This window comes from Dendropsophus ebraccatus, chromosome 8, assembly GCF_027789765.1.
Source record: "Dendropsophus ebraccatus isolate aDenEbr1 chromosome 8, aDenEbr1.pat, whole genome shotgun sequence".
Classification (NCBI taxonomy): Eukaryota; Metazoa; Chordata; class Amphibia; order Anura; family Hylidae; genus Dendropsophus; species Dendropsophus ebraccatus.
In genome coordinates, this window is record NC_091461.1 from 75,421,258 (window position 1) to 75,429,927 (window position 8,670).

The window sequence follows — 8,670 nt, forward strand, 5'->3', positions numbered from 1 at the left end:
AAGTGTGTAAGGAATTTGAAAATTTTAATTTTCTGTGCAGAGATTTTATTGTAATCCAATATTTTTCATAATTATAAACCTATTACCAGAGAAATGCACCCCAATAATTATTGTCCCGTTTCTGCAGTTTATAGAAATACCCCATATGTGACCCTATTGCGCTATTTGACGCAACCACAAGCCTCAGATATAAGGGAGCGCCTAGTGATTTTCAACGCCTCCGTTATATTTGGTCATTTTTGACTGTACCACTTCAGGTTGGCAGAGGCTCTGGGGTGCCAAAACCTAAAAAACACCCCTAAAGGGACACCATTTAGAAAACTACACCCCTCAAGGAATGTAACAAGGGGTGCGGTGAGCATCTGGACCCCATAGGTGCTTCACAGATTTTCCGAACAATATGGCGTGAAAATTTTTTTTTTTTTTTTTTTACACTAAAACGTTGTTCTAGCCTTCAATTTTTCATTTTCTTAAAGGGATAAGAGGCAAAAAAAGACACAAAATGTGTAGCGCAGTTTCTCCCGAGTACGGAAATACCCCACATGTGGCGATAAAGTGCCAAGGGGGCGCAGGACGAGCCCGCAAAGGGAAGGAGCGCCAATTGGCTTTTGGAAGCTGAATTTCACTGAAAAGGATTTCAAGCGCCATGTCGCATTTACAGAGCCCTTGTGCTGCCAAGACACTGGAAACCCCCCACAAGTGACCCCATTCTGGAAACTACACCCCTCAAGGAATCTAACAAGGGGGGCAGTGAGCATATGGACCCGACTGGTGACGGGCACAAATGTGGAACAATGTGACGTAAAAGTAAAAAATTTCATTTTTTCACTTTCATGGCACAAATGTGCCCGTCATCAAGGGGTCCATATCCTCACTGCACCCCTTGTTAGATTCCTTGAGGGGTGCATTTTCCAGAATGGGGTCACTTGTGGGGGGTTTCCAGTGTTTTGGCAGCACGAGGGCTCTGTAAATGCGACATGGCTTTCATCATCCATTCTAGCCAAATCCAACCTCCAAAATCCAAATGGCGCTCCTTCCCTTGGGAGGCTTGCCCTGCGCCCACATGGCGCTTTATGTCCACGTGTGGGGTATTTACGGACTCGGGGGAAATTGCTCTACACATTTTGTTTTTTTTTCCTCTTTTAACCCCTTGTGAAAATGATAAATTCAAGGCTAAACCAACATTATAGTGTAAAAAATGTAATATTTCATTCTCACGCCACATTGTTCCACATTTGTGCCCGTCACCAGTGGGGTCCATATGCTCACTACACCCCTTGTTACATTCCCTAAGGGGTGCAGTTTCCATAATGGGGTCACTTGTGGGGGGTTTCAACTGTCTTGGCAACACAGGGGCCTTTTGAATGCAACATGGCCCCTCGAAATCCATTCCATCCAAATCCAGCCTTCAAAAACCAAATGGCGCTCCTTCCCTTCGGAGGCTTACCCTGCACCCGCATGGCGCTTTATGTCCACATGTGGGGTATTTCTGTACTCAGGGGAAATTGCGCTACACATTAAATGTTTTTTTTTTATCTTTTAACCCCTTGTGAAAATGAAAAAATCATGACAAGATTAATGATTTAGAGTAAAAATTTTACAAAAATTACACTAAATGTTGCCTTGATTTTTTTCCATTTCCACAAGGGGTTAAAAAAGAAAATGAACACAAAACGTGTAGGGTAATTTCCCCTGAGTACGAAAATACCCCACATGTGGGCATAATGTGCCTTATGGGCACAGGGAAAGCCACCAAAGGGACAGAGCGCCATTTAGAGTCTGGAATGGAGGATGGAGGCCATGTCGCATTTACAAAGCTCCTGTGCTGCCAGGACAGTAGAACCCCCCGACAAGTGACCCCATTATGGGAACTACACCCCATAAGGAATCTAACAAGGGGTGCAGTGAGGATATGGACCCCACTGGTGACGGGCACTTACGTAGAACATGTGCCGAGAAAATAAAAAATACAATTTTTTTCATTTTCACGTCCCAAATGTGGCCGTCACCAGGGGGCCATATCCCCGCTGCCCCCCTTGTTAGATTCCTTATCGGGTGTAGTTTCCAGAATGGGGTCACTTGTGGGGGGTTTCTACTGTCCTGGCCGCACAGAGGCTTTGTAATTGCATCATGGCATCCTCTAATGGGAATGGCGGCCATACCTACTTAGCTGGGGAAAAGGGACCATTCTAATATATTTGGGGGTATTAGGCCAATTATTAGTTTATAAGGTTGGAAATGACAGGTGTCCATCAAATTCAACCTGTGTTGATCCAGAGGAAGGCAAAAACCCCTCGTAAGGCAGACGACATTAGCCTCATCACAGGGGAAAATTCCTTCCTGACTCCATAATGGCGATCAGAATAATCCCTGGAGCAACGTGACCCCTGAAATAGGAATAAGGGACAGAATTTAGATAATGTAGAACCCCAGTGACGTGTAGTACGCCTTGGAGCGATCCAGTATGCAGAGGCCGGGGTGATCAGGACAGGTGTCACACTGGTAAATGTTGTCCTTCCTGATCCCCCTGTTACGCCACACTCTGCACTTCTTCTGGGGTCTCCTGTTTTCCAGTGTGGGGGACGTCACCTGGAAAATGTTGTCCTGGTGCGATACGGGGTCCTTCATATCCAGAAGCGCTGGGTCCGCTCCATGGCTGCTAAATATTAGGGCGCTATTATGGCTTCTGATATGTTCGGATCGCGCCACAAGCTACAGTAGCTCGGGCAGCGAGGGACCGGAAGAGGGGGTGCTGGTATAAAAGTTATCCCCGTAAAGGTGGTAACCTTTATCCAGCAGTGGGAAGATTAGTTCCCGGACGATCTTCCCACTTGTTCCGAGGATGGGGGGGGGGAGGGGGCATCTGGGGGCTGGATTCGGGTGTCCCTTGCTTCATACACTCTAAGGGTACGTGCACACTGCGGAATCGCGACAGATAACCCTTCGTGCATTCCGCAGTTGGCACCCGCCGGCGGAGTGATGCAGGCGCACGTCTCCACACGTGTCATAGACTCCATTCTATGCACGGGCGGATTCCGCTCTCCGTCCAACGTGTTCATTCTTTGGACGGACGATGGAATCCGCCCATGCATAACATGGAGTCTATGACACGGGTGGAGACATGCGCCCGCATCAGTGCGCCGGCGGGTGCCAGCTGCAGACGTGTCTGGGGGGCAGCGTATGCTACGCTACCCCCCAGACATGTCACTGGATGATGAGGAGGATGAGGATGAATGGAGGAAAGAAGGATCCCCCCATTCATCCTCACTGGCTGTTTCGGTGTCGGAGGCAATAATAACGTATGCGTCCGACACCGAAAACACCCTAGGGGCCATCTTTATATGGGGACTAGTATATGGGGTATGTAGTGGTGTAGTGTCAAACTTTATTCAATGTAGTGTGGTGTAATGTAGTGTTTTTTTACGTGTTTTTTTACAGTAAGTATAAAAAAAAAACCTACGCCAACAAAGGAGTTGCTGATAAATGCCGCACTTATGTGCGGCACTTATCAGCAGACCGTGGCAGTAGAATATAGAAAAAAAACACCCTACGCCAAAAAGGAGGAGTTGCTGATTAGCAGCGCACTTTCGTGCAATGCTGATCAACACTCAGCGGCGATAGGGTGTGGAAAATAGAAAAAAAAAAAATTTAAAAAAAAAACAAAAACTTTTTCTATATTCTGAACATCCCTGTAGCTGCTGATAAGTGTATTACACATATCAGCCGCTAGAGGGCAGCAGAGCGCAAATTCCGGAAAATGACGAGGCTGGAGCCGAAAATAGCCGAGAGAAGCCGAACGTGACGTCACGGAGGAAGCCGAAGACCCGAACGAAGACGAGGACGCCGCGAACCCGGAAGACGCCGATCAGGAGCCCGGGACAGGTGAGTAATGTACAAATACCTGCTCTGGACCCCTCGGCTACCTAGCAGAGGGGTCCAGGGCAGGTATTTACTATATTGTGGGACTCTGATCGCCGTGCCACCGGCCCGATCGCCGTGAACGGCCGGCCGTTCACGGCGATCGGGCCGGTGGCACGGTGACCACCATTTCTTTTTACAGGGTCATCGGGTTACCGATAACCCGGAAAGGTTCAGATCGCCGCTATTGGCTGATCTGAATTGATCAGCCTATAGCGGCGATCGTAAGCAGGGGGGGTGTTAACCACCCCCCGTGCCGTGAAGCTAAGATGGCCTGCTATACATTATAGCAGGCCATCTTCCCCGACCGCTGTGTGTGAACACACAGCGATCGGGGAAACATCAGGCGTACCTATACGCCCGTTTGCGTTAAAGCCCAGGCAACGGGGGCGTATGGGTACGCCCGATGTCGTTAAGGGGTTAAAAGGTACTCTTATACGCAGGAAAATACTATACACACACAAACACACATTACTTTTATGACATTGTAGGGATTACAATACGTAAAAAAAAAAAAGTATGTTTATAAGGATAAGGCTGCGTTCACACATACTGCATTCACAGCGGATTTCACAATCAGCCATTCAGTGGGCTGGCCCGGAGTTCAAGGACCTTTGACTCTGAGAAGCAGGTGGAAGCACGGTATGGTAATGTATTATCCTATTTAACCCCTTCCCGCATCAGCACGTAACTGTACATCCTGATGCGGATGGGGGCATTCAGAGAGGGGTCGCACAGTAACCCCACTCTGAACTGCCACGATCCCGGCTGCTATGTGTAGTCCGGGAACGTGGCTATTAGCGGACGCGGTCCAATCACCGTGCCAGCTATTTATACATTTAAATGCAGCTGTTAAATCCGACAGCTGCATTTAAATGTATTCTTTCCCCCTTTCCCTGGTGTCTAGACCCCCCTCCGCGCAATGGGATTGTGGTGGGGAGATCCCTTCTCCTTACCGAGCTGGGACTCAGCATCGCACTGATGCTGATCTCAGCTCGGCAATCCATCTTTCTAGTCTGCTGCAGACCATAATAATACAGCAAAGATCTGATCAATCATTGCTGTATACTGCAGTGATCACTATCAGACTCTTGCTGCATATGGAGCGGCTCGGGAGAGGTTAAATGCTGCTGTCAGGTGTGACAGCAGCATCTACACTGTAAAATAGCTGGCACAAGCGATCGCCGGGATTTTGCCCCGCCGGGAGCGGAGGGTGCAAGAGGCGGCACACAGAGAACACTGTCGGCGCTCAGCTAGCCGACGGCTGTGTTCTCTGCACTATACCTTATGTTAAAGGGGTTATCCAGCGCTACAAAAACATTGCTACTTTTCCCCCTACTGTTGTCTCCAGTTCAGGTGCAGTTTGCAATTAAGCTCCATTTACTTCAATGGAACTGAGTTTTAAAACCCCACCTAAACTGGAGACAACAGTAGGGGGAAAGTGGCCATGTTTTTGTAGCACTGGATAACCCCTTTAAACTGCGCTATTATGCAGCTTAACCTAAAGTACCGATACCAGGAAATCCTGGTACTGAACCATTTTTCTGCCCGATATATCTAGTAGTATCAATATTTCGGTGCATCGCGCATCACTAGTTCCAAGTCCATCTTGATGTTCCTTTGTCCACGGTGCACAACATAATCAAGAAGTTTACAACCCATGTCACTGTAGCTCATCTCCCTAGACGTGGACAGAGGAGAAAAATTGTAAAAGCAGGATAGCCCGGATGGTGGATAAGCAGCCCCAATTAATTTCCCAAAAAATTCAAGCTGTCCTGCAGGCGCAGGGTAAATTAATGTCAGCTCGAACTATCTACAGACATTTGAAAGAAATTAAACGCTATGGCCGGAGGCCCAGGAGGACCCCACTGCTGACACAGTCATAAAAAAGCTAGACTGCAATTTGCCAAAATGTATGTAAGCCAAAATCCTTCTAGGAAAACCATCTTGTGGACAGATGTGACCAAGATAGAACTTTTTGGTGAAGCACATCATTTTACTATTTACTGAAAATGGAATGAGGCCTACAAAGAAAAAGAACACAGTACCTACAGTCACATATGGTGGAGGTTCAAAGATGTTTTGGGGTTGTTTTGGTGCCTCTGGAACTAGGTGCTTTGACTTGTGGGCAAAGCATCATGAAATCTAAAGATTACCAAAGGATTAGGGCCCAGTGTCAGAAAGCTGGGTTTGCATCCTGGGTCTTCTAGCAGGACAATGACCCTAAACATACTTCAAAAACCAACCAGAAATGGATGGAAACAAAGTGCTGGAGAGTTATAAAGAGGCCAGCAATGAGTCCGGATCCAAATCCCATTAAACACCTGTGGAGAGATCCTAAAATTGCTGTTGGGAGAAGGCACCCTTCAAATATGAGACTTAGAGCAGTTTGCAAAAGAGGGGTCCAAAATACCAGCTGAGAGGTGTAAGAAGCTTCTTGATGGTTATAGGAAGCAATTAATTTGAGTTATTTTTTCCAAAGGGTGCACAAACAAATATTAAGTTTAGGGTACCAATAATTTTGTCCGGCCCATTTTTGGAGATGTGTGAAATTATGTAAAATTTGCCTTTTTTTCCCTCATTTTTTTGTATTGTTCCAATACACACAAAAGAAATAAACATGTGTATAACAAAACGTGTCATTGCAATAATTTTCTGGGATGAATACTTCATTTTCTGGATAAAAATCAGGGGTGCCAACACTTTCAGCCATGACTGTATAACTGCAGCAAGGATGCACAGGTAAGTAAAACAGTGGTCAGTGTGGGAACAGCCTCCTTCTTAAGGGTCCTATTACACGGAGAGATTTTTAAGGATTAAAGGGGTTATCCAGCGCTACAAAAACATGGCCACTTTTCCCCCTACTGTTGTCTCCAGTTCAGGTGCGGTTTGCAATAAACCCTTTGAGGACCAGGCCCAAAATGACCCAGTGGACCGCGCAAATTTTGATCTTTGATGAATTTTGATCACAAATTTTGAGTGTTTTCGTTTTTCCCTCCTCCCCTTCTAAGAGCTCTAGCACTTTCAGTTTTCTATCTACAGGCCATGTAAGTGCTTGTTTTTTCACAGGAATAGTTGTACCTTGTAAAGGAGTCTTTTATTTTACCATAATATGTATGGCGGAATTCTAAAATTATTATTTATGAAGATATAAATAGGTGAAATCGTAAAAAAAGAATGCAAAATGGTAACTTTTGGGGGGTTTCTGTGTCTACGTAATGCACTATATGGTAAAAGCGATGTGATACCAGTATTCTATAGGTCAGCCCGAACACAACCATATGCAGGTTACACAGATTCTCTAATGTTATATATATATTTTTTTTAATGAAATACTTTTTTTTTTGGCAATTAGTTATTAATAAAATGGGCCTATTGTGACGCTTATAACGGTTTTATTTTTTCACCTACGGGGCTGTATGGGGTGTCACTTTTTCCGCCATGATCTCTAGTTTTTATTAATACCATATTTTTGAAGATCGGACGTTTTGATCACTTTTTATTTATATATAATGTAACATCAAATCGGTAATCCGCACACTTTTTTCCCTATTTTCGTATATGCCGTTTGCAATGACGCTTGTTATACTTTAATAGATCAGACAATTACGCACGCTACGGTATATTATATGTTTATTTTTATATGTTTTATTTATATAACGGGAAAGGGGGGTGATTTAAACTTTTATTGGGGTAGGGGCTTTGGGGTAGTGTATTAGTGATTTAAATTTTTTTTTCTTTTTGTGCAGGCTCAGTGAGCAGATCGCCGATCGGACCGCACGGAGGAAGCAAAGAGACCTCCGGCGGTCCAATACAGCGATTGGGACCTCCGCAGTCACACTGTGGGGGTCACTATAGCTAAGTGACAGGGGACTCCCCCTGTCACTTACGCGCCGTTTAAGCAGTTAAGCGATCGCGCTGCAGCCTGTCATTAACAGTGAGGTGCCGGCTGCTCACTGCAGCCGGCCCCCCACCTCCTATGAAGCTTGCTCCTCTCCGGAGCGCGCTTCATAGCAGGAGAAACACCCAGGACGTACAGTTACGTCCAGGGTCATCTGGTGACAGACTTCCATGGCGTAACTGTACGTCCAGGGTCGTCTAGGGGTTAAGCTCCCTTTACTTCCATGGAACAGAGTTTCAAAACCACACCCAATCTGGAGACAACAGTAGGAGGAAAGTGGCCATGTTTTTGTAGCGCTGGATAATCCCTTTAACGACTAATGATAAACGATCGCAAACAAGATTGTTTATCGTTAACCTGAAATCGTTCACCATATTACACAGAACGCTGGTCATTAGTTACGATTGTTACTACGATCGTTATTGCGATAGTTTACTCCTTCTGATCCCAGCAAAACAATGAACAATGTGCAATTACACTGAACGATTAGTGAAAAAAATGCGGAACTTGAGCGGACGAATGTGGAATTACAGCAAACGATTAACGATAATTTTAGGTTCAGATCTAAATCAATGATCAACGACATACAAACGATTTTTCAATCGTTGCCTGCAATTACACAGAACGATAATTGTTTAAATTCGAACGATAACACGATTTTTTGCACAATAATCATCCCGTGTAATAGGGCCCTTACACAAAGCAGTAAATCTAAGGGTACTATTACACGGAACGATAATCGGCCCGATTCGGCCGATTATTGCTCCGTGTAATAAAGACAACGATCAGCCGATATAGGTTGATATAGGTTAGAACCTATAATTGTCGGGCACGATGTCCTTGCAGCCCTT